Genomic DNA, 27,328 nt, shown 5'->3' with positions numbered 1-27,328 from the left:
TATGGACTACCCACCTAGATCAAGGAAAATCCATTGATGCAATTTATATTGACTTCTGCAAAGCCTTTGATTCAGTGGTCCATGACAACCTACTCCTAAAACTAAAATCCTATGGCATCTCAGGATTCCTCCACAGCTGGATTACAGCATTCCTGCCAAACAGGCAACAAGTTGTCAAAATTGGAAGTGCCATTTCCAGCCCCGTCCCTGTTAAAAGAGGTGTTCCCCAGGGCAGCGTACTAGGACCTAGTCTTTTCATTCTCTACATCAACGACCTCTACGATCATATCTCAAGCTCACAATGTAAAACTCTTCAACACCACGGACAACACAGCTACTCTCCAAAAAGACCTTGACTTTGTCTCAGATTGGTCTAACACCTGGCAACTTCAAATATCAACCAACAAGATGCTCTATCCTCCACATCGGCAAAAAGAATCCAAACCTCATATATAAACTGAATAAACAAAATCTCACAGGCAACCCCCCACTCAGTAAAAGACCTTGAAATAATAATATCAAAGGATTAAAGTGCCAAAGCCCAGTGCTTTGCCAAAAGGCTTCTAGAGTTGTCAACCTGATCCTACATAGCTTCTGCTCCAGCAATCTCATACCACTCACCAGAACCTACTAAACTTTTGCCAAACCTATCCTCGAATACAGCTCATCTGTTTGGGAAACCATATCACATCTCAGACATCAGCACTCTTGAAAATGTCCAAAGATACTTCACCAGAAGAGCCCTTCACTCCTCCACTTAAAACAGAATACCCTATGAAACTAGACTTACAATCCTGGGCCCAGAAGCTTAAAACTATGACGCCTAAAACATGATAGAAACAGAGAAGATTGATGGCAGAAAAAGACCTCATGGTCCATCTAGGCTGCCCTTATACTATTTCCTGTATTTTATCTTAGAATGGATATATGTTTATCCCAGGCATGTTTACATTCAGTTACTGTGGATTTACCACCACATCTGCTGGAAGTTTGTTCTAATGATCTACTACTCTTTCCAGTAAAATAATATTTTCTCACGTTCCTTTTGATCTTTCCCCCAACTAACTTCAGATTGTGTCCCCATGTTCTTTTGTTCACTTTCCTATTAAAAACACTTCCCTCCTGGAGCTTAGTTAACCCTTTCACATATTTAAATGTTTCGATCATGTCCCCCCCTTTTCCTTCTGTCCTCCAGACTATACAGATTGAGTTCATGAAGTCTTTCCTGATATGTTTTATGCTTAAGACCTTCCACCATTCTTGTAGCCCGTCTTTGGACCCGTTCAACTTTGTCAATATCTTTTTGTAGGTGAGGTCTCCAGAACTGAACACAGTATTCCAAATGTGGTCTCACCAGCACTCTATATAGCGGGATCGCAATCTCCCTCTTCCTGCTTGTTATACCTCTAGCTTGCAGCCGAGCGTCCTACTTGCTTTTCCTACAACGCGATCACACTGCTTACCCATTTTGAGACTGTCAGAAATCACTACCCCTCAATCCTTCTCTTCTGAAGTTTTTGCTAACACAGAACTGCCAATACAATACTCAGATTGAGGATTCCTTTTCCCCAAGTGCATTATTTTACATTTGGAAACATTACATCGCAGTTTCCATTGCTTTGACCATTTATCTAGTAAAGCTAAATCATTTACCATATTAAAGAATATCTAATATTCCAGGAATATCAACGGCTCAAAGGAATATCTAAGTATTGCCCACAAGATCATATGCTGCAACGCCCTGCCTGTCAATGACTACTTCAGCTTCAGCCGCAACAAAACAAGAGCACACAACAGATTCAAACGTTATATTAATCGCTGCAAACGTGATTATAAAAAATATGACTTTAGCAATCGAGTTGTCAAAGCATGGAACTCATTACCGGACTCCGTAGTGTCAACCCCTAACCCCCCAACATTTTCCCCTTAGACTATCCATGATTGACCTCTCCAGGTGCCTAAGAGGTCAGTAAAGGGTGTGCATAAGTGCACTAATGGGCCTTCCGTCCCCTGTCCAATTGTCTCTCCCATATCTCATATATTTTTTCTTCTTTTTTATATATCTTCTTCTCTTTTCTTCATTGATGCATTTTATTCTTATATTTTTTCTTCTATCCTTTCCTTGATATATATTACTATATGTTTATTCTCTTCAATGTGCATTGTGTATTGGACAAAATAAATAAATAAAAATAAATAAATAAACAATTTGTCTGAAATGGTTCCTGAGCAGGAAGTTTTACTAGAAGACCTCCAAGGTCTCTTCCAATTGTGTTAGTCTGTTCTGCCATAAATGACAAGCAGAGTTTTATTAAGGAAATGGGAGGAATTATATTTTGCTTCTTACGTTAAAAGAACATCATCTTCAATTCAATCTTTAAACAAGGCGAGAAGTAACCTAGAACTAAGGAGAAATTTCCTGGCAGTTAGGACAACTAATCAGTGGAATGACTTGCCTCCAGAAGTTGTGGGTGCTTCACAGTGGTGGGATTCAAATAATTTAACAACCGATTCACACAGGATCAGGTTGGCTGTTGTGGAAGGCATGGCCCAACCTAAACCTTGGTGAACCGCTTGTTAAATTACTCATCGGAAACTTCAGATCGTGCAGAATGCAGCTGCGAGAGCAATCATGGGCTTCCCTAAATATGCCCATGTCACACCAACACTCCGCAGTCTGCATTGGTTGCCGATCAGTTTCCGGTCACAATTCAAAGTGTTGGTTATGACCTTTAAAGCCCTTCATGGCACCAGGCCAGGTTATCTCCGGGACCGCCTTAGGTCCCACAGAGTTGGTCTTCTCCGGGTCCCGTCAACTAAACAATGTCGCTTGGCGGGACCCAGGGGAAGAGCCTTCTCTGTGGCGGCCATGACCCTCTGGAACCAACTCCCCCCAGAGATTAGAATAGCCCCCACCCTCCTTGCCTTTTGTAAGCTTCTTAAAACCCACCTCTGTCGTCAGGCATGGGGGGAATTAAGATATTCTTTCCCCCTAGGCTTCTACAATTTATGTATGGTGCGTTTGTATGTATGATTGGTTTTAAAATAAGGGTTTTTAGCTACTTAGCATTGGATTGTCGCATGTTGTTTTTACCACTGTTGTTAGCCGCCACATGTCCACGGAGAGGGGCTGCATACAAATCCAATAAAATGAAAAATGAAATGAAATGAATCATCCCTGCTATCAAAATGGATCCTGGGTGCTGCGCTGCAATGCAATGGACAAACTGGAAATGGAGCAAGTGGTGCAAGGGAAGGAGGAGGAACAGGGAGACAAAAGAGGGAAAGCAGTCCTCCCCTTCCCTGGTGCCGGCTGCCTCATTGCCCATTTCTCCATTGCAGTACAGTAGAGGTTCTGTGTTAGCAAAAACTTCAGAAGAAAAGGATTTAGGGTAGTGATTTCTGACAGTCTCAAAATGGGGTGAGCAGTGTGGTCGGGGCGGTAGGGAAAGCAAGTAGGATGCTTGGCTGCATAGCTAGAGGTATCACAAGCAGGAAGAGGGAGATTGTGATCCCCTTATATAGAGTGCTGGTGAAGACCACATTTGGAATACTGTGTTCAGTTCTGGAGACCTCACCTACAAAAAGATATTGACAAAATTGAACAGGTCCAAAGACGGGCTACAAGAATGGTGGAAGGTCTGAAGCATAAAACGTATCAGGAAAAGACTGAATGAACTCAATCTGTATAGTCTGGAGGACAGAAGGAAAAGGGGGGACATGATCGAAACATTTAAATATGTTAAAGGGTTAAATAAGGTTCAGGAGGGAAGTGTTTTTAATAGGAAAGTGAACACAAGAACAAGGGGACACAATCTGAAGTTAGTTGGGGGAAAGATCAAAGGCAACATGAGAAAATATTATTTTACTGAAAGAGTAGTAGATCCTTGGAACAAACTTCCAGCAGACGTGGTTGGTAAATCCACAGTAACTGAATTTAAACATGCCTGGGATAAACATATATCCATTCTAAGATAAAAATACAGGAAATAGTATAAGGGCAGACTAGATGGACCATGAGGTCTTTTTCTGCCGTCAGTCTTCTATGTTTCTATGTTTCTAGAGATCCCAGAATCCACTTAGATAACTGGGGATGGATAATTTAACAACCGGTTCACCCAAACCAGTGTGAACTGGCTGAATCCCACCACTGGTGCTTCACCACTGGAGGCTTTTAAGGAGATTGGACAGCCATTTGTCTGAAATGGTATAGAGTTTCCTGCCTGAACAAAGGGTGGGACCAGAAGATCTCCAAAATGCCTCTCAACTCTGTTATTCTGTTAATTCTTTTAAGATCAATTACGATTTGGGGTTCCCAGATTCTGAGGGATAAATCCCAGTTTCCTTTCTTCTACCCGATGCTCCCTGCTGAAGGAATCCAGTACTCAGGGATGGTCCAGCTTCTCCTCTATTTCCAGTGGACCATGGTTGGTCTCGTTGCTCCAGAAACTGCCCAGGGCGAGAGGTTCATGAGGATAATGTCTTCCTTGATGTTAAGGAATGGCATTTGTGCCGTTATCTATCAAAGCTTTCCGATAAATCTATATCGGCTAGTTTTAACACTTAGGCAACTATTACAAGTGGAGCGAAGTCAACATTGCTGTTTATGGTTCAGAGATAATTTCCTTCCCATTAGGAATGTTGATCCTACAATCAATACTTCAACATTTTCAGGGGACCTACTGTACAGAAAGTCTGGATTACCACAGCACACTGGGATCTGAGTCTCGAGTTAATGTTTACTAAAGCTTCCTTTAAATACATTAGTGGCATTTTTTCCTTCCTGATACAGAAAAGGAAATGGGTGAACTATGATGCTTTCGATCTCTTTGTTGACACAGTATTTAACTTTTCAAAGAAAGCCTTTACATGTTCCTCCACTAAGGATGACATTTCAGTCAAAGTCTGGAGACGGTGCAGACAGAAAGAAGAACTGGTGGCTCTGAGGGAAGAGCAGGTGGATCAGATCCTGGCTATGGACGGTTTATCTCACTTACAGGACCATCTGGGGCTGTGGGAAGGGCCTTAAATTCAGCTCATATCTCCACATTCAAGAAATCAGTAAGGCACAGAGGCATGAAGGCAGAAGCTCTAAGGCTGACAGCTTGGCAGGTATTTCTTTTCGATAAGGCAAGTGCAGTATCTTTTGCAAATAGTTATCAGTTTTGTAAGTTGATACTTACTTGATTACTTATTCAGAAAAATTAAATTACCCTGAAACTTAGGTCCAATCTAACTGCAATCTATCTTTCCTCCCCCCCCTCATTCTCCCGATTTTTGGCAATATATTCCTTTTTTTATTTTTTAAAGACAATACTTTGATTTCTTTTTCATTGCAATTTTTAAATCAAATTTCAAAATGTAGAATAAAATTAAAACTAGGACTATAAGACCTCTACGGTCCCTTCCAACTCTGTTTTATTCATACATTTGAAATAACTTTATACATCTTTGACAACATATTATTATTATTTTATTATTATTATGTATTGGATTTGTATGCCGCCCCTCTCCGCAGACTCAGGGGCGGCTAACAACAGCAGTAAAACAGTACAACAAAATCCAATACTAAAAAAAAAAACCAGTTAAAAACCCAATTATATAAAAACCAATCATACATACATACAAACATACCATACATAAAATTGTGAAGGCCTAGGGGAAAGTGTATCTTAGTTCCCCCATGCCTGGCGGCAGAGGTGAGTTTTAAGCAGCTTACGAAAGACAAGGAGGGTGGGGGCAATTCTAATCTCTGGGGGGAGTTGGTTCCAGAGGGTCGGGACCGCCACAGAGAAGGCTCTTCCCCTGGGTCCCGCCAAGTGATATTGTTTGGTTGACGGGACCCGGAGAAGACCCACTCTGTGGGGACCTAACTGATCGCTGGGATATTCTGGCCCGGTGCCATGAAGGGGCTTTATAGGTCATAACCAACACTTTGAATTGTGACCGGAAACTGCTCGGGCAACCAATGCAGACTGCGGAGTGTTGGAGTAACATGGGCATATTTGGGAAAGCCCCATGATTGCTCTCGCAGCTGCATTCTGCACGATCTGAAGTTTCCGAACACTTTTCAAAGGTAGCCCCATGTAGGAGAGCGTTACAGTAGTCAAGCCTCGAGGTGATGAGGGCATGAGTGACTGTGAGTAGTGACTCCCGGTCCAAATAGGGGTCGCAACTGGGTGCACCAGGTGAACCTGGGTGAACGGCAACCCAGGTTGTTAAATATCAAAGATATGAAATGTAAAGCTACCCTCAAAAAAAAATGAACCTATGTCAAAACTCCTGTCTTATACAACCATTGATCTGTGCAAGATATTTAGCAGCTTTATTATTTTTATGTTTATTGTTATTCTCCTAACCAAGTTTGAAACTGAAAGTAGAACCATGTTTTTTGAAGAAACAGGAATGTTCAGACTCCTCCCAACAGAGACCAAAAGATTTTACTCCCAGCTTATTAATACTATTTATTAGTTCGATTTCTAGGCCGCCTTCTCCCGAGACACAGGGTATTATTATTATTTATTATTCATTAGATTTGTATGCCGCCCCTCCTCCGCAGACTCGGGGCGGCTCACAACAAAAACAAAAACAATATACAGAGAACAAATCTAATATTTAAAAATCTAAAAATTCATTATTAAAAAGAACATACAACACAAGCATTCCATGCATAGGACTATATAGGCCTGGGAGAGATATTTCAATTCCCCCATGCCTGACGGCAAAGGTGGGTTTTTAAGGAGTTTACGAAAGGCGAGGAGGGTGGGGGCAGTTCTAATCTCTGGGGGGGGAGCTGGTTCCAGAGGGTCGGGGCCGCCACAGAGAAGGCTCTTCCCCTGGGTCCCCCCAGATGACATTGTTTAGTCGACGGGACCCGGAGAAGGCCAACTCTGTGGGACCTAACCGGTCACTGGGATTCGTGCAGCAGAAGGCGGTCTCAGAGATATTCTGGCCCGATGCCATGAAGGGTAGCTTACAACGTGAGAAATACATTAAAAAACATGTTAGAAATCAAAGAAAAGTTAAACTAAAATTCAGATTAACCCAAATAAAAAATTTAAAAAACCTTATCAACTTGACTCATCCAAACATTCAACCATTCGTCCAAGGTCCACTCATAACTTGGCTGGTGAAATGTGTCCAAGCTCAATGCCCCCCAGGCCTGCTGTCACAAATACAACTGTGTGAGCTATCGTGGGCCTACCAAGATATGCCCATGTTTCTTCAGCACTCCACAGACTGCATTGGCTGTCAATTGGTTTCCGAACCCAATTCAAAGTGTTGGTTATAACCTATAAAGCCCTACACGGGTCTGGATGGGTGTCAACAGACTCAAACTCAACCCAGATAAGACAGAGTGGCTGTGGGTTCTGCCCTCCCAAGGACAATTCCATCTGTCCGTCCATAATCCTGGGGAGGGAATTATTGACCCCCCTCAGAGAGGGTCCGCAACTTGGGCATCCTCCTCGATCCACAGCTCACATTAGAGAAACATCTTTCAGCTGTGGCGACAGGGGCGTTTGCCCAGGTTCGCCCTGGTGCACCAGTTGCGGCCCTATCTGGACCGGGACTCACTGCTCACAGTCACTCATGCCCTCATCACCTCGAGGTTCGACCTACTGTAATGCTCTCTACATGGGGGCTACCTTTGAAAAGTGTTCGGAAACTTCAGATCGTGCAGAATGCAGCTGCGAGAGCAGTCATGGGCTTCCCAAGGTATGCCCCATGTTACACCAACACTCCGCAGTCTGCATTGGTTGCCGATCAATTTCCGGTCACAATTCAAAGTGTTGGTTATGACCTATAAAGCCCTTCATGGCATCGGACCAGAATATCTCCGAGACCGCCTTCTGCTGCACGAATCCTAGCGACCGGTTATGTCCCACAGAGTTGGCCTTCTCCAGGTCCCGTCGACTAAGCAATGTCGTTTGGCAGGACCCAGGAGAAGAGCCTTCTCTGTGGTGGCTCCAACCCTCTGGAACCAGCTCCCCCCCAGATATCAGAGTTGCCCTCACCCTCCTTGCCTTTCGCAAGCTCCTTAAAACCCACCTCTGTCATTCAGGCATGGGGGAATTGAAATTTTCCCTTCCCCCTAGGCTTATAGAATTTATACATGGGATGTTTGTATATATGATTGGTTCTTTAAATTGGGGTTTTAAAGATTATTTTTAATATTAGATTTGTTTACATTGTCTTTTTTATTGTTGTTAGCCACCCCGAGTCTTTGTAGAGGGGCGGCATACAAATCTAATAAATAAATAAATAAAATAAATAAGACCAGATTACCTGCGGGACCGCCTTCTGCTGCACGAATCCCAGCGCCCAGTTAGGTCCCACAGAGTTGTCGTTTGGTGGGTCCTAGGGGAAGAGCCTTCTCTGTGTGGGGCCCAGCCCTCTGGAATCAACTCCCTCCAGAGATTCACACTGCCCCTACCCTCCTTGCCTTCTGTAAGAACTTGAAAACGCACCTATGTCGGCAGGCCTGGGGTCACTAGACTAGTCATCGGGCCAGTCCCTTAATTTACCTGCAGCTCTTCTGAATTCCCACACTAATTCCTTCACTGGTCAGCCTGCTTGTTTTAGCAAACCAATCTATTTTTCTGCATCTACCTGGCTTGCAACGTCTTGAAATCTCAATCTCATTAACTCAACAAACCCCGCCACATGGTTTAGCTCCGGAGCGGCTTCATCAAATAGTTCAGCTATAAACTCAGCTGCTTTCCCTTCATTTAAAGCCTCAGAAATTGCTTCAATCAGCTCATGATCTGTTGAAAACAAATGGCCATGTTGCCTTACAAATGCTCCAACTCGGTAGAGAAAGTAATTAAGTTTCTTTGGATCCCCATCATATTTTGTCTGAAAGGAAGGTGGGCCGGGAAATCCAGGGGGGGGCTGCAGCAGGCAAGGCGGCAGGCAAACAGGTGTTAAACAATGGATGCATTCTCCTTACTGGTATACACCCCCACTGAGAAGGGGGCTCCTGTCTCAGTCTGATTCCGCTGGCATGGGGAGGCACAGGGGGAGGAGGCTGAGCAGGAAAAGAAACAGCAGTCGTTCTCACAGTTTCACTCAAAAGGCTTGGCTGCTGGAATTCCTGAGCAGGGGGGAGGTAAGGGGCCCACTGGCACTGGGTACATCCTATCCCCGGAATATACACAGTCACAAGCGTCTTCATCTCAGGGCATTCCCCAGGCTCTTGTCTCCCCTGCTTGGGGCCTCCCCCATTGGATCTGGGTGCCAGCCTGGGCTCAGAAGGAAGGGCCACCCAGGTAGTTTTCAATTCTTCTGCAGCACTTTTAGGGGTTTCATTGGCAGCCGCGTGGAAAGAAAGGGTTTCTTCACTTCACTGGGTCTCCTTCGCTAACCCAGCGTTAAAATCCCCTGGGGCTTTCAAGACCTATCCACGGGTCTGGGGGCTCTGTTTAGGGGTTGTTCCATTTACAGTCAGAGGTCCAAAATAGTCAGGGTGATGGCTCCTGGACACCAATTGCAGGCTCCCAAATTCAGGCTGGTTGACAACTTGGCTTCTCAGCGATCTCCAATCTGCGGGGGGGCGACCATCCAGCACTGAATTGTGTCTCAATTCTCTTGGTCAGAGGGTCCTGGCCTCCTACATCTCCAAGAAGAGACAAATCATGAGGGGGGGTTGTTTCATCAGCAGCTCTCTTCCGCCGTGCCCCTCCCGTGCCTTCATCTCTTTTTACTCCATCTGGAGGAGGGGTTCTAGAAATTCCAAGCCCCCTTTCCTTAGGGTCTTTGGTTAACCCCTTCTTTTGCATTTTTCCTGAGTTTACTCCTCCGCCGGTAGCTAGTAGCAGAAGGGAGCTCAGGCCCCTGAAGAAGATGAGAATCGGAATTTAATGTCAGCGTTCCAAATAGCATCTGAGAAATAAACCAAGTCCCAGTCCAATTCTCTCAATCAGAGCTCGATTTACAGTGATACCTCATCTTACAAACGCCTCGTCATACAAACTTTTCGAGATACAAACCCGGGTTTTAGGATTTTTTTGCCTCTTCTTACAAACTATTTTCACCTTACAAACCCACCACTGCCGCTGGGATGCTCCACCTCCGGACTTCCATTGCCAGTGAAGCACCCATTTTTCCACTGCTGGGATTGCCCTGAGGCTCCCCTCCATGGGAAACCCCACCTCTGGACTTCCATGTTTTTGTGATGCTGCAGGGGATTCCCAGCAGGGGAGTCCCAGCAGCGCCAAAAACGGGTGCTTCACTGGCAACGGAAGTCCAGAGGTGGGGTTTCCCAGCGAAGGGAGCCTCAGTGAAATTGCAGCATTGCAAAAACACAGAGGTCCGGAGGTGGGGTTTCCCAAGGAGGGGAGCCTCAGGGCAATCCCAGCAGCACAAAAATGGGCGCTTCGGCTGGCAAAAGGGGGTGAATTTTGGGCTTGCATGTATTAATCGCTTTTCCATTGATTTCTATGGGAAACATCGTTTCGTCTTACAAACTTTTCACATTAAGAACCTTGTCCCAGAACCAATTAAGTTTGTAAGACAAGGTATCACTGTATTAACAGAACCATGTTGGCTACGCCATCGTCATTCCGATTCTGAATAATTCCCAGAATCCCACTTAGGTTAAGGTTCATCTTACATCCCCCACACGCACAAGTTCATCACGAGAGCCAGTCTGTGTGCAGGGGGTTATCAACTTCCTCTTCTCTTCAGTTGAGGCAGAACAAACGGTGACCTTGGCTTGGAGAAAGAAATCTTTGGTTGTGTCTAGTAACTTTCCCCTCTGATTACTCACTTGTGTTGTATCAGGCTGAACTCTCTAACTCCACATGAAGACTTCAACTTGACATCTTCTTTCTCTTTCCCTCCCAGCTTCATCTTTTCCTTCAAAGTCCTCAGTTTCGTAATAATTCCATAGATGGGGTGTATTTGGATGAGAAAGGAGATCTGACAGCTGACCTGGACATTTTGAACTGGATTGTTTTTCCAAACAAATCTGTTAATAGAATGAAAACAGGAAGTTTAGAACAACAGACAACCCAGGATTTTAAAGTTACCATTGACCAGAGGAATATTGGGAAGGTATAAATGCTGACAATCTGTGAGTCTATGGAGAGGGGCGGCATACAAATCTAATAAATAATAATAATAATAATCTGGGACTCCTATTTATTTTATTCTATTGAATGTGGCAAAAACAGGATTACAATTTTTGAGGTGGGTGGGTTTTTCCGTTAATTACTTTTGAGCAGGGGTCCCCAACCTTTTTACACAGGGGGCCAGTTCACTGTCCCTCGGACTGTTGGAGGGCCAGACTATTAAAAAAAACTATGAACAAATCCCTATGCACATTGCACATACCTTATTTTAAAGTAAAAAAACAAAATGGGAATGTACTATTTAGAGAGGGGGAAGAAGTCTGAAATTCATATATGTTTATGTTTTGTTTTTATTTATTTTTTGTTAACATCTGATTGTAGGTTTTCTTGGTTTATAGAAAAATGTATAAAGAAAGAAAGAAGCACTTTGGCATAATGGTTAATAAGTTAAAATATAATTGGTGTACTTTTTGAAGGAACATTAAGGAGGGAATTTAATTAAAAGAAAATGAATGTAACTGGATGACAAAATTAGAAAAAAAACTTTTGCAACTTTTTTGATGATTGATATTAGTTACTAACAAAATACCTCATTTTATTCATAGAAAATTAGATGGGACACTGTATTGTGTCACTCACCCGCGGGCCGGATAAATGGCCTCAGCGGGCCGCATGTGGCCTGCGCGCCATAGTTTGGGGACCGCTGCTTTTGAGTTTTCATATCAGCTGATTAGGTTCTCAACAGTCCAAATATCCTCTTTATGAGATATTCTATCTAAATACTATCTTCAATTTTCATTACACACACACACGCACACAGGAGTGAGCAGACCAGCCGTGCACATGCCGTGCACATGAGATTCAACTTCTGCGCATGTGCAGAAGCTGAATCTTGCCACACCAGCCAGCAGCAACAGCAATGTCCGCCCGCCAAGGAGCTGCAGGAGTCCAGGGAGGTTGCATCGGGACTATTTCCACACAGAAAAAGCTCCGCGACCTTTCCCGGGGCAATGCCAATCTGGAAACGGGGGCAGGAAAAACAGGAAGGGGATCTGAAACCTTGTAGTGGGATTCTGAGCAGAGCCAGACTGTCCTCTCCTTCTTGTCTCCCCTGCTTGGGGCCTCCCCCATTGGATCTGAGTGCCAGCCTGGGCTCAGAAGGAAGGGCCACCCAGGTAGTTTTCAAGTGAAGCGGGCAGTTTAAGAAGGCGGGGGCAGCCCGGCTCCGCTCAGCATCCCCCTGCAAACTTTTAGATCCCCTTCTTGGTTGCTGCCCACTTGGGACACCCGCTTGGCTGCTTGTCTTGGCATTGGAGAGGTGTGGTTGGCCACAAAGTCCAAGGCAATTGGCTGGTTTACACGTGGTTTGTGCGAGCCATCACCCTGGACTTTGTGGCCAACCGCACCTCTCCAATGCCAAGCCAAGCAGTCAAGCGGGTGTCCCAAAGGGGCAGGAACCGAGACGCACTGCCCGCACCTCCCCTCAGCTCGCAGGTGGTTAAAGAGATCCGCGGATCTGGTCCTCATCTTCCTCTCTGAGCTTGCGTCCCCCGCTTTTTACTTGACTTGGCAAAGCAGAAGGGTCACCCCTCCCTCAGCTCTGGCTCCACCCAGAACACGGGGCAACTGAGCTGAGTGGGGCTGAGTGGGGGCGGGAAGAACGGCAAGGGGAGCTGAAACATTGTAACGGGATGCTGAGTGGAGCCGGGCTGCACCCGCCTTGTTACAGAATTGGGATGGTGAGCTGAGCCAGGCTGTCCCCACCTTATTAAACCATCCGCTTCACCCAGCTCCACACGCGCACACACACACCTGGGAGCATTCCAGTATTTATTTATTTAATTTATTTAATTTATTTAATTTATTTAATTTATTTAATTTATTTAATTTATTTAATTTATTTAATTTATTTAATTTATTTAATTTATTTAATTTATTTAATTTATTTAAATTTATTTATTTATTTATTTACTTATTTACTTATTTACTTATTTACTTATTTACTTATTTACTTATTTACTTATTTACTTATTTATTGGATTTGTATGCCACCCCTCTCGGCAGACTCGGGGCGGCTAACATCACCAGTAAAACAGTAAATAACAAAATCCAATGCTAAAATCAGTTAAAAACCCATTATATAAAAACCAATCATACATACAAACATACCATGCATAAAATTGTAAAGGCCTAGGGGGAAAGTGTATCTCAGTTCCCCCATGCCTGGCGGCAGAGGTGGGTTTTAAGCAGTTTACGAAAGGCAAGGAGGGTGGGGGCAGTTCTAATCTCTGGGGGGAGCTGGTTCCAGAGGGCCAGGGCCACCACAAAGAAGTCTCTTCCCCTGGGTCCCGCCAGACAGCATTGTTTAGTCGACGGGACCTGGAGAAGACTGCGGAGTGTTGGAGTAACATGGGCATATTTGGGAAAGCCCATAATTAATTAATTTGATTTTTATGCCGCCCTTCTCCTTAGACTCAGGGCGGCTTGCAACATGTTAGCAATAGCACTTTTTAACAGAGTCAGTGTAGTTGAATGGCTGCCCCTTCCTGCAAACACAGAAAGAGAGAGGGGGGGGGAGAGAGAAACTTTCTTCATATACAGTGATACCTCGTCTTACAAACGCCTCGTCATACAAACTTTTTGAGATACAAACCTGGGGTTTAAGATTTTTTTGTCTCTTCTTACAAACTATTTTCACCTTACAAACCTACTGCCGCCCCTGGGATGCCCCGCCTCCGGACTTCCATTGCCAGTGAAGCACCTGTTTTTGCGCTGCTGGGATTCCCCTGAGGTTCCAAGTCCGGAGGTGGGGTTTCCCAGTGATGGGACCCTCAGTGAATCACAGCATTGCAAAAATACAGAGGTCCGGAGGTGAGGTTTTGAGGACTTCGGTATTTTTGCAATGCTGGACTTCCGTTGCCAGTGAAGCGCTCCTTTTTGCGATGCTGGGATTCCCCTGCTGGGATTCCCCTGCAGCATCACAAAAATACAGAAGTCCGGAGGTGGGGTTTCCCATGGAGGGGAGCCTCAGGGGAATCCCAGCAGCGCAAAAGCAGGAGCTTCGGCTGGCAAAAGGAGTGAATTTTGGGCTTGCACACATTAATCACTTTTCCATTGATTCCTATGGGAAACATTATTTTGTCTTACAAACTTTTCACCTTAAGAACCTCGTCTTGGAACCAATTAAGTTTGTAAGACAAGGTATCACTGTACTTCCTTTCATTCCTCAGACCCTACCAACATCCAAGTGTGTGGAAAGCTGTCGTCCTGGATTCATGAAACTGGTTTTGGAAGGGAAACCCATCTGTTGCTACCATTGTCTTCCTTGTCCAGAAGGAACCATCTCCACCATGGAAAGTGAGTGATAGCAGGGAAAAGAGACACACTTTGGGGAAGACCATAACCTATGACTTGTTCATGAAAGCATGGTTTGGAAGGCACTTTTAAACCTGACTTTAAAAAATATTTTTTTAAATATGTATAATTATACGGAGTTACAAGGGATAGTCTGGTAATTTAAATAGGAAATTTAAAAACAGCAGATAAATCAGGCATTCCAATTAGAAGAGAAATGACATTTCTTTCTTAATCTTATTTATTGGTGAACCTCTGGCATTTTTTTCTTGGTGTCTCTGCAGAAATGGAGAACTTCTGATGCTTTGCTTTGCTTTGCTTTGCTTTGCTTTGCTTTGCTTTGCTTTGCTTTGCTTTGCTTTGCTTTGCTTTGCTTTGCTTTGCTTTGCCTTGCCCTGCCCTGCCCTGCCCTGCCCTGCCCTGCCCTGCCCTGCCCTGCCCTGCCCTGCCCTGCCCTGCCCTGCCCTGCCCTGCCTATTTTTTTTATTATTATTATTACCTGGCTGGGGATTGAATCACCAAGCTCTGAGAGGCTATAGCATTGTGCCTCAGATAGGGATGTGTAAGACTGAATCCCAAACCCAGAAACAAACAAAAGACTCTCTAACTGAAAAATCTCTAATCTCCCTTCTGAATTAGAGTATGATGGTAGTAGGCAACAAACTACTTCTGAAACTAAAGTCCTATGTCATCTCTGGACCACTATATGATTGGATAATTGCGTTTCTGTCTAACAGACAACAAGTAATCAAAATTAGAAGTGCCATATCAAATCCTGCTCCTGTCAACAGTGTTGTCCCCCAGGGCAATGTTCCAGGCCCAACACTCTTCATCTACATAAACAATCTTTGCGATCATATTATAAGCCACTGTGTTCTCTTGCTGATGATGTTAAACTATTTAATACCACTGAAATGCTGCTACTGTTCAAAAAGACCTTGACCATGTAGCAGACTGGTCAAACAACTGGCAACTTCAAATCTCAACCAATAAATGTTCTGTCTTACACATTGGCAAAAAGTATCAGCATATAAAATACAAAGTTGGAGGAAACGAACTTGTAGATGACCCTCACTTTGTCAAAGACCTTGGACTACTCATATAATATATATATAATAATAATTTATTGGATTTGTATGCCTCCCCTCTCCGCAGACTCGGGGCGGCTAACAACAATAATTTATTTATTTTATTTATTTATTTATTTAGATTTGTATGCCGCCCCTCTCCGCAGACTCGGGGCGGCTCACAACAAAGTGAAAAAACAATTTACAACAAATCTAAAGTTCTACTAAAAACATTTAAAAACCCCATTTTCTATACACACATACATACACACATACCATTCATAAATTGTATATGCCCGGGGGAGATGTCTCAGTTCCCCCATGCCTGACGACACAGGTGGGTCTTAAGGAGCTTATGAAAGGCAAGGAGAGTAGGTGCAGTTCTAATCTCCGGGGGGAGTTGGTTCTAGAGGGTCGGGGCCACCACAGAGAAGGCTCTTCCCCTGGGGCCCGCCAACCGACATTGTTTAGTTGACAGGACCCGGAGAAGGCCCACTCTGTGGGACCTAATCGGTCGCTGGGATTCGTGCAGCAGCAGGCGGTCTCGGAGATATTCTGGTCCAGTGCCATGAAGGGCTTTAAAGGTCATAACCAACACTTTGAATTGTGACTGGAAGTTGATCAGCAACCAATGCAGACTGCGGAGTGTTGGTGAAACATGGGCATACCTAGGTAGGCCCATGACTGCTCTCGCAGCTGCATTCTGCACTATCTGAAGTTTCCGAACACTTTTCAAAGGTAGCCCCATGTAGAGAGCATTACAGTAGTCGAACCTCGAGGTGATGAGGGCATGAGTGACTGTGAGCAGTGAGTCCCGGTCCAGATAGGGTCGCAACTGGTGCACCAGGCGAACCTGGGCAAACGCCCCCCTCGCCACAGCTGAAAGATGGTTCTCTAATGTGAGCTGTGGATCGAGGAGGACGCCCAAGTTGCGGACCCTCTCCGAGGGGGTCAATAATCCCCCCCCAGGGTAATGGAAGGACAGATGGAATTGTCCTTGGGAGGCAAAACCCACAGCCACTCCGTCTTATCCGGGTTGAGTTTGAGTCTGTTGACACCCATCCAGGCCCCAACAGCCTCCAGACACCGGCACATCACTTCCACTGCTTCGTTGACTGGACATGGGGTGGAGATGTAAAGCTGGGTATCATCAGCGTACTGATGATATCTCACCCCATGCCCTTGGATGATCTCACCCAGCGGTTTCATGTAGATATTAAATAGCAGGGGGGAGAGGACTGACCCCTGAGGCACCCCACAAGGGAGAGACCTCGGAGTCGACCTCTGACCCCCCACTAACACCAACTGCGACCGACCGGAGAGGTAGGAGGAGAACCACTGTAGAACAGTGCCTCCCACCCCCAACCCCTCCAGCCGGTGCAGAAGAATACCATGGTCGATGGTATCGAAAGCCGCTGAGAGGTCAAGAAGCACCAGGACAGAGGATAAACCCCTGTCCCGGGCCCGCCAGAGATCATCCATCAACGCGACCAAAGCAGTTTCCGTGCTGTAACCGGGCCTGAAACCCGACTGCTGGGGACCTAGATAATCGGCTTCTTCCAAGGATCGCTGGAGTTGGAGTGCCACCACCTTCTCGACAACCTTCCCCATAAAGGGAAGGATGGAGACTGGCCGGTAGTTATTAAGTACGGCTGGGTCCAGGGAAGGCTTCTTGAGGAGGGGGCGCACGAGCTCCTCTTTATAGGATAATGGGAAGGATCCCCTCCCCAAGGAAGCGTTGATAATCTCCTGGACCCAGCTCCGTGTCACCTCTCTGCTGGCCGAAACCAGCCAGGAGGGACACGGATCCAGTAAACAGATGGCGGAATTCACAGCTCCAATGGCCTTGTCCACTTCCTTAGGTGTCACCAGATCAAACTCTTCCCAGACAGATGGACAAGTACGTGCCCCAGTCACCTCAACTGACTCGTTGTCAGCCGACTCTGTTTTCCAATTGGAGTCGAGGTCCGCCCGGATCTGAGCGATTTTATCAGCGAAAAATGTGTTAAAATCCTCAGCACTACTCTGTAAAGGCTCCCCAACTCCCCTCTGATTAAGAAGGGAGCGGGTCACCCTAAACAGAGTGGCCGGGCGGGATTCCGCTGATGCAATCAAGGCGGCATGATACGTGCATCTTGCCGCCTTGAGCGCCACTTTGTAAGTCTTAATAAAAGCTCTTACAAGTGTTCGATCAAATTCAGACTTACTCCTCCTCCATCGCTTCTCTAGACATCTCTTCTGGCGTTTCAACTCCCGGAGCTCCTCGTTGAACCATGGAGCTCTACGGGGTCTAGCGCCACGGAGAGGTCGCAAAGGCGCAATCCAATCAAGAGCCTCCGCTGCAGCCTTGTTCCAGGCTTCCGCAAGAGACTCCGCCGAACTGTGGACGAGTGCATCTGGAATAACCCCAAGCGCCATCTGAAAGCCCTCTGGGTCCATCAGGCGTCTGGGGCGGAACATCTTAATTGGTTCCGCCTCCCTGCGGGGAAGGATTGGAGCCAGGAAGTCAAGCCATAGTAGAAAATGGTTTGACCATGACAAAGGCAATACTTCTAAGCCCCTTAGTCTCAGACCATTGCTCAATTGCTCAGAGAGGAATACCATGTTGGGTGCGTGTCCTTCCTCGTGAGTCGGACCCTGTATTACTTGAGTCAGGTCCATGGGTGTCATGGTGGCCATGAACTCCTGTGCCAGTCCAGAGGCTTTGCCGAGTGACGGCAGATTGAAGTCCCCCAAGACAATAAGTCTGAGGAACTCCACCGCCAACCCGGCTACCTCCTCGAGCAGCACAGGCAGGGCTTTTGACATGCAGCTGGGAGGCAGGTACGTGAGAAACAAGCCCACCTGAACCCCTAAGTCCAACTTCATCAAGAGAGACTCACAATCCGCAATCTCTGGAGCAATGAGTCCACGTAGGCAAAGGCTCTCCCTGGCTATAATAGCCACTCCTCCCCCCCCTTCCCTGGGGTCGAGGTTGATGCCATGTCTGAAACCCGGCTGGGCAAATTTCAGAGAGAGGAACTCCTCCCTCTGGGCCCAGCCAGGTTTCAGTAATACATGCCAGGTCGGCCTCCTCATCCAGGATTAAATCCCGGATGAGGAGAGCTTTATTTACCACCAACCTGGCATTAAGCAGCAGCAACCTGAGCCCAGGGCCAGAATTACACTCATCACCAGTACCCAAGATTGAGCTCACAGAGGCAGAACAAGGGATTGTTATTAAGCAACGGTCCTTCGTTCCCCTGGAACGGCTAACTCTGTGGCCCCCGCCATATCTGCCTCTCCCCAGCAACACCGAAATATTCTGACCCTCTGTCACCCCAGAGTACAATCCAATAATAAAAAACAACTAAAAACCCCTATTATAAAACCAAACATACACACAAACATACCATGCATAACTTGTAATGGCCTAGGGGGAAGAGCTATCTCAACTCCCCCATGCCTGGCAGTATAAATGAGTCTTGAGTAGTTTACAAAAGACAGGGAGGGTGGGGGCAGTTCTAATCTCCGAGGGGAGTTGGTTCCAGAGGGCCGGGGCCACCACAGAGAAGGCTCTTCCCCTGGGGCCCGCCAAATGACATTGTTAGTCGACGGGACCCGGAGAAGGCCAACTCTGTGGGACCTTATCGGTCGCTGGGATTCGTGCAGTAGCAGGCAGTTCCAGAGGTATCCAATGCCCTAAGTGCTAGAGCTCACTATAACAACATTGTCAAAAAAGTACTAAGAGTTGTTAATCTGATCTTATGCAGCTTCTTCTCTGGCAATATTATACTGCTAACAAGAGCTTACAAAACATTTAGAATAGAATAGAATAGGATAGAATAGAATAGAATAGAATAGAACAGAATTCTTTATTGGCCAAGTGTGATTGGACACACAAGGAATTTGTGTTTGGTGCATATGCTCTCATTTGTTAGACCAATTCTGGAATACAGCTCACCTGTATGGAAGCCACATTGTAAATCAAGAGAGTCCAGAAATACTTCACAAGAAGAGTCCTTCACTCCTCCACTTTCAACAAAATACCTTATTCCACCAGACTTGAAATTCTGGGATTAGACAATTTACAACTATGTCGCCTCCAAACTGATCTAACTGTAGTTCATAAAATCATATACCAAAATGTCCTTCCTGTTAATGAGTACTTCACCTTACTTTTCCTCAGCTGCCACCACACGCCCCGTATCATTTGCCTGGCGGTTTCTCGTGGGGTCCCTGCTGGCACCATCCCCAGTGTGGATGTGGGCAGCTAGTCGCCACAGGCATCCAAAATGGGGGTGTGATATGGGCAAGTGATATGGGGGGGCAGGCATGCTCTGTGTATCCAGACGCTGGAAAAGCCCACGGGGCGGCCTTGATCGGCGCATGGGGGCTTGGCTCCATCAGTCCCCAATCCTGCAGCCCTTGCTTCTGGATTACAACGAGAGAAAGAAAAAAGGAGAGGAAAGAGAGAGAAAAACATAAATGAAAACGAGATAAATGAGAGCAAAAAGGGAGGAGAAACAAATGAGAGAGAGAAGGTGGGGAGAGAGGGTGAAGTACACAGAAATGAGAGAGATCTGGGGGGAAAGAATGAGAGAGAGGGAAAAGAGAGATAGAGAAATGGAGAGAAAGAAAGAAAAGGGAAAAGAGGGAGGGAAAGTGGAGAGGAAGGAGGGAAGGAAGGAAGAAAAGGAGGAAGGAAGGAAGGAGAAATGGAGGAACAAGGAAGGAAGGAAGGAAGGAAGGAAGGAAGGAAGGAAGGAAGGAAGGAAGGAAGGAAGGAAGAGGAATGAAATGAATAGAGGGACAGAGGAAGGAAAGGCTTTTTTGGGGGGGGGGTGTAATTTTTTCCCCTCTCAACATATATTCAAACAATACAGTGTACCATCTAATTTTCCATGAATAAAATGCAGTATTTTGTTAGTAATTAATATTAATCATCAAAAAAATTGCAAAAGTTTTTTTCTAATGTTGTCATCCAGGTACATTTTAATTAAATTTCCTCCTTAATGTTCTTTCAAAAAGTACAACACCAATTATATTTCTAACTTATTAATCATTGTGCCAAACTGCTTCCTTCTTTCTTTATACTTTTTTCTATAAACCAAGAAAACCTTGTATAGCCAGATGTTAACAAAAGAAAATTAAAAACAAAACATAAAGATATACGGATTTCAGACTTCTTCCCCTCTCTAAATAGTACATTTACCTAATCCCAAATTTAAAAATTATTTCAGCCCATCTAACATTTAGCCAATTAATACTTATCTACATTTCTTACTGAATTATTAATCTTAAATTTCAGTTACTGAATTATTATTCTTAAATTTTGAGAAAAAAGGGGAAAAAATTCTAAATATTCTCTATTTTCAATCAATTAAAAATCATTAACATAATTAATCTCCCCAACAATTCTAAATTCAATTCCATTTATGCATTAATCCAAATCAGTATCCTTTACTACATCTTATTATAATCAATACTTCTAATTTTATTAAAACAGATCAGCAATTCCTAAATTCATATATCTAAATAGAAAAAAATAATTAAAGTTAAGAAAAGAGCAAACAAAACAATACTCCAAGCTTAATCAAACCTTCTCAAACTCCAATTTCTTTAATCTGAGCAGAATTTTGAACCAAACCCTTTTCTTTTTTATTCTTTTGTATCCCCCCTTAATCCCCTTTTCCATTTTATTCTTTCTATTCTTCCTTCTAGGAAGGAAGGACTTTGTTAGAAAAATTAAGGGGTTATTGAATCAAACTTTGGACACTTGACAAGTTAGTTATGATGGTGGCCACGTCCCATGGTTATGTGAACATCTTTTGGGATCTTCTGATAAGCAACTGCAGGGATTCACTTAACGACCGTGGCAAGAAAGGTGGTAAACTAAGGCAGAACTCACTTAATAACCATCTTTCTCCATTGGGGTCAGAACAGAAGTCAAGGATTATCTGTCTGACCAGTGCACTCTTTTAGAAGCAGATCAGGAGTCCATTTTGAAACTCCACAGAAAACATCTAGGGGAGAAGGCAGGTTGTCTGTGACAGATTTAGAGATAAATTACAGCCCGCGTGGACCATAATGAATCAAATCTGAGAGTCGATGGATTAAAGTAGAGAATGCATTGGCAGTTCTGTGTTAGCAAAAACTTCAGAAGAGAAGGATTTAGGGTTAGTGATTTCTGACAGTCTCAAAATGGGTGAGCAGTGTGGTCGGGCAGTAGGAAAACAAGTAGGATGCTTGGCTGCATAGCTAGAGGTATAACAAGCAGAAAGAGGGAGATTGTGATCCCCTTATATAAAGCGCTGGTGAGACCACATTTGGAATACTGTGTTCAGTTCTGGAGACCTCACCTACAAAAAGATATTGACAAAATTGAATGGGTCCAAAGACGGGCTACAAGAATGGTGGAAGGTCTTAAGCATAAAACATATCAGGAAAGACTTAATGAACTCAATCTGTATAGTCTGGAGGACAGAAGGAAAAGGGGGGACATGATTGAAACATTTAAATATGTTAAAGGGTTAAATAAGATTTAGGAGGGAAGTGTTTTTAATAGGAAAGTGAACACAAGAACAAGGGGACACAATCTGAAGTTAGTTGGGGGAAAGATCAAAAGCAACGTGAGAAAATATTATTTCACTGAAAGAGTGGTAGATCCTTGGAACAAACTTCCAGCAGACGTGGTTGGTAAATCCACAGTAACTGAATTTAAACATGCCTGGGATAAACATATATCCATTGTAAGATAAAATACAGGAAATAGTATAAGGGCAGACTAGATGGACCATGAGGTCTTTTTCTGCCGTCAGTCTTTAATTTTATTTATTAATAGAGTTGAAAGGGACCGTTAGGTCATCGAGTCCAACCCCCTGCCTGAGCAGGAAACCCTACAGCACCCCAGCCAAATGGAAGTCCAATCTCCTCTTGAAGGTGTCCAGAGTTGGGGAGTTCACCACCTCCCCTGGCAGGCAGTTCCATTGGTTGATCGCTCTGACCATCAGGAAGTTCTTCCTTATTTCCAGGTTGAATCTCTCCTTGGTCAGCTTCCAACCATTGTTCCTCGTCCGGCCCTCTGGTGCCCTGGGGAATAAAGAGACCCCCTCCTCACTGTGGCAACCCCTCAAGTATCTGTAAACTGCTATCATGTCCCCTCTAGACCTTCTTTTTTCTAGGCTGTCCATGCCCAGTTCGCTCAATCTCTCTTCGTAAGTCTTGGTTTCGAGTCCCCTAATCATTTTGGTTGCTCTTTTTTGCACCTTCTCCAGAGTTTCGATGTCTTTTTTGTAGTGAGGTGACCAGAATTGGATGCAGTACTCCAGGTGGGGTCTGACCAGGGCATAGTAGAGTGGTATTAGTACTTCCCTGGTCTTGGAGCGTATTCCTCTGTTGATGCAGCTTAGGATTGAGTTGGCTTTTTTGGCTGCTGCTGCACATTGCTGACTCATGTTTAGTTGATTGACCACCAAGACTCCAAGATCTCTTTCGCAGTCACTACTGCTGAGTGGGGTATCTCCCAGGCTGTATGTATGTCTAGGGTTCTTTTTGCCGAGGTGGAGGACTCTGCATTTGTCAGTGTTGAACCTCATTTTGTTGGTATGGGCCCACTGTGATAGTCTGTCTAGGTCTTCTTGTACTCTGAGCCTGGCCTCAAGGGTGTTGGCTACCCCCGCCAGCTTGGTGTCATCTGCAAATTTTATTAGTTCCCCTTTTATTCCCTCGTCCAGGTCGTTGATGAAGATGTTAAAGAGTACAGGACCCAGGACAGAGCCCTGTGGTACTCCACTGTCTACTTTTTTCCATGTGGATTTGGTGCCGTTGAGGACAACTCGTTGGGTGTGGTTGGTCAGCCAACTGTTTATCCATCTACATGTGTAGTAATCTACTCCATTTTTTTCTAGTTTGTGGATTAGGAGATTGTGGTCGACTTTATCGAAAGCCTTACTGAAGTCCAAGTATATGAGGTCCACTGAGTTGCGTTGGTCAACTGACTTGGTTATGGTGTTGAAAAATGATATGAGATTGGTTTGGCATGATTTGTTTCTGATGAATCCGTGCTGGCTATTGGATATGATCTTGTTTGTTTCTAGGAAGTGGGTAAGTTGTTTTTTGATTATTTTCTCCAGTATTTTTCCAGGTATAGAGGTCAGACTGATTGGTCTGTAGTTACCTGGGTCGGTCTTTTTGCCTTTTTTGTGGATGGGGACTACGTCAGCTCGCTTCCAGTCTTCCGGTAGGTCTCCAGTGATCCAGGATATTTTGTAGATGAGGAGGAGTGGTTCCGCTATGGTGTCTGCCAATTCTTTTAGGACTTTGGGGTGAAGTCCATCTGGCCCTGGTGATTTGTATTCGTTGAAGTCCCTCAGGTACTCCTTCATGTTCTTCTATGTTTCTATGTTTCTATCATCTTTCAAACAAAGTTACTTTTATTACAAAAGTAAGAAAATATAATTAATGCCTGTTGGAGGCATCTGATATATGTGCTACATCATTGCAGTTAACAAAGAAAGAGAGGACAATATGGAGAATTTCAACATGAGGGAAATGATGCATGTATGATGTGGCAGGATTTTACATCATAATGGGTGGAGCTAATACAAACACACACTGTTCACTATTTAATTACTGCATAACTCTGAAAGACTTAGAATGTCTCTGGGGCTGTCAATACTCAGTGTGACAGTCCTTGACTTACAACGGTTAATTTACTGACCGTTCAAAGTTGCAACAGCCGTGAAAAAAGTGACTTATGCCCCTTTTCCACATTTACAACTTTCGCAGCAGCCCCACGATTGCATGATCAAAACTTGGCCACCATTTCATATTTATGACCGTTGCTGTCTCTTGAGGTCACGTGACCCCCTTTTGTGACCGTCTCACAAGCAAAGACAATGGGGGAAGGGGTGGAGAAGCCAGATTCGCTTAACGACTGGGTTTCTAACCGATCCATGCCCAGGCATGAAAATGTGCCACTCAGACATTATACTTTTCCACCCACACTGGAAAAAAGTTAGAGGGAACATTGACCTTAAACTGTCTATAGCACTGTTCCCTGTAAGTTGCGCGCGTGAGCGCACGAGCGCCCCAAAATACCCCCCACGCACCCTTTTCCACGGGCGCGAGCTCCCCATTCCTCTGCCAGCCCACGGGGGAGCGGGGAAGTGCCGGCGGCAGTAGAAGGGAAGGGAGCTGCGGCCGCCCCTGCCTCCCCACGGTGCCTCCGGCCCCCTCGCACTCCTGGCCTCTCAGCCCTGCCCCCCGCCCACCCAATCCGCCCCCTCTCCTCCTCCGCCACCTGTCTTGGGGCGCGACTTCCCCCGCAGCAGTGGCGGCTGCGGCTGCAGCTTCTCGGGATGAAAGCGCTGCCAGCCAGGGGGCTGCGTGAGAGGGCTTTCTCCGCGGGCTTCGGGAATGCCCACCCCACCCCTCTTGCAGCCCCTTCGCTGGGAGCACTTTTGTCCCAGACTTCCAGCAAGGGGGCTGCAGTAGAGGCAGGGCAGGCATTCCCGAAGCGCTCGGAGAAAGTGCTCTCGCATCCCCCTCGCCGTCAGTGCCTCCGTTCCGGAGCTCCGCCTTACAGCTGATCACCCTGCTGCCGCCCCACGGCTACTGCCCAATGCTGCTCCTGAGAGAAAGAGAGAAAGGGGGGAGAGAGAGATAGCAAGAGAGAGAAGAGAAAGAAAGCAAGAGAGAGAGAAAGAAAACAAGAGAGAAAAAGAGAGAGAGATGAAAGGGGGAGAGAGAGAGATAGCAAGAGAGAGAAGAGAAAGAAAGCAAGAGAGAGAGAGAAAGAAAACAAGAGAGAAAAAGAGAGGGAGATGAAAGGGGGAGAGAGAGATAGCAAGAGAGAGAAGAGAAAGAAAGCAAGAGAGATAGAAAGAAAGAGTGAGTGAGTGAGAGAGAAAGCAATAAAGAGAGAGAAAGAAAATGAGAGAGAAAGAGAGAGAGAGAGCAAGAGGGGGAGAGAGAGAGAGTGAGCAATGACTCTTGATTTAAAGCATATGGTAAAAAGCACCCAAATAATAACAGAGAAAAAAAAACCCAGCCATGTGTGTGTGTGTGTGTGTGTGTGAACTCTTGAACCATTTCCAATGGCTCACCTGTTATTGGAAATGGTTCAAGATTTCACACACACACACACACACACACACACAAGGGGGGAGGAGACAGGGATGGAAAAAGAGGAGAAGATAGTAATAAAATAGATTTTGGTTTTGTTTTATTATTAATTTCTTTTAATAAAAAAAGAAGGGAATTTATTTATTTATTTATTTATTCTTCCATGCCACCCAGTCCCAAAGGGACTGTCGCTCAGACACTATACTTTTCCGCCCACACCGAAAAAAAATTAGCGGGAACATTGGTCTATAGTCAACCTCTCTCCATTTCTTAGAGGTCTGTAAGGGGTGTGCATAAGCCCACCGCTGTGCCCACCATCCCTGTCCTACTTTCCTATTGTCCTCTTTTATTGTTACTTTTTACTACTGTTATATTTATATAAACTACTACTACTATCCTATACATGTTTGACAAATTAATTAATTAATTAATTAATTAATTAATAATCCTGCAAAAATTGCTTAAACTTGCAAACATTGCTGCATACTTCCTTTCTCTACACACATACTTCCACGTCATCATTACTTTTATTCCAACTCTGCATCTGACCGAAGAATCTATTTTATGGTAGATGTTAATCTTGCTTTTTTCAGATGCTGAAAAATGCACGAAATGTCCAGTGGATCAGCATCCTAGCATCAACCGACATGGCTGTATACCTAAGATGGAAACGTTTCTATCCTATCATGAAATGTTGGGGATCGTCCTAGCTTCCATTGCCTTGTTCCTGACTGTAGCAATAGGTTTCACCTTTGGAGTATTCATTAAATTTCAAGCAACTCCCATGGTCAAAGCCAGCAATCGTGATCTCTCCTTTATCCTCCTCGTCTCCCTCCTCTTTTCATTCTTAACCTCATTCTTATTCATTGGGCATCCAAGAGTAATCACCTGCCTTGTCCAACAAACAGCATTCAGCAACATTTTTACAGTTGCCATTTGTACCGTCTTGGCCAAAACTATCATGGTGGTTTTAGCCTTCTTGGCCACAAAACCAGGAAGTAACATACAAAAGTGGCTAGGGAAGAAGATGGCCAACTCTATCATATTTTCTTGCTCTGGGGTCCAAGTTGTCATCTGCAGCATCTGGTTGAGCATCTCTCCCCCATTCCTGGAGTCCGACATGTACTCAGAGTCTTCTCAGGTTATCCTGCAATGTAATGAAGGCTCTGTTGCCATGTTCTACCTTGCTCTTGGCTACATGGGTTTCCTGGCTGTTATCTGCTTCACAGTGGCCTTCCTGGCCAGGAATCTCCCTGGGGCCTTCAATGAAGCTAAGCTGATCACCTTCAGCATGATGGTCTTCTGCGCTGTCTGGATATCCTTCGTACCCACCTACCTGAGTACCAAGGGAAAGTATATGGTTGCTGTGCAAGTCTTCTCCATGTTGGCTTCCAGTGCTAGCCTGTTGCTATTAATTTTTCTTCCCAAATGTTACATTATTTTCCTAAGACCAAATCTGAATACAAAAGAATGTATGATGTCAAAATAAAATAGAAAATTGAGTTCTGTGTATGTGTTTCCCAGAAATGTCAGTTAATAAATGTACTAAATGGTGTTTAATAATAACAATAGAGTTGGAAGGGACCTTGGAGGTCTTCTAGTCCAACCCCCTGCTTAGACAGGAAACCCTACACTACTTCAGACAGATGGTTATCCAACATCTTCTAAAAAACTTCCAGTGTTGGAGCACTCTCAACTTCTGGAGGCAAGTTGTTCCACTGATTAATT

The 27,328-nt window shown here is 44.9% G+C and overlaps 1 pseudogene; it reads left to right on the top strand.

The window, feature by feature from the left end:
- The window catches only part of LOC139163264 (vomeronasal type-2 receptor 26-like), a 28,032-nt pseudogene extending 943 nt beyond the window's left edge, over window positions 1-27,089 (top strand).
- Window positions 27,090-27,328: the final 239 nt, after the last annotated feature.

This window comes from Erythrolamprus reginae, chromosome 2 (assembly GCF_031021105.1).
Source record: "Erythrolamprus reginae isolate rEryReg1 chromosome 2, rEryReg1.hap1, whole genome shotgun sequence".
In the NCBI taxonomy this organism is placed as follows: Eukaryota; Metazoa; Chordata; class Lepidosauria; order Squamata; family Dipsadidae; genus Erythrolamprus; species Erythrolamprus reginae.
Note: the sequence above shows the minus strand (reverse complement) of the source record. Positions and strands in the feature narration are given on the sequence as shown.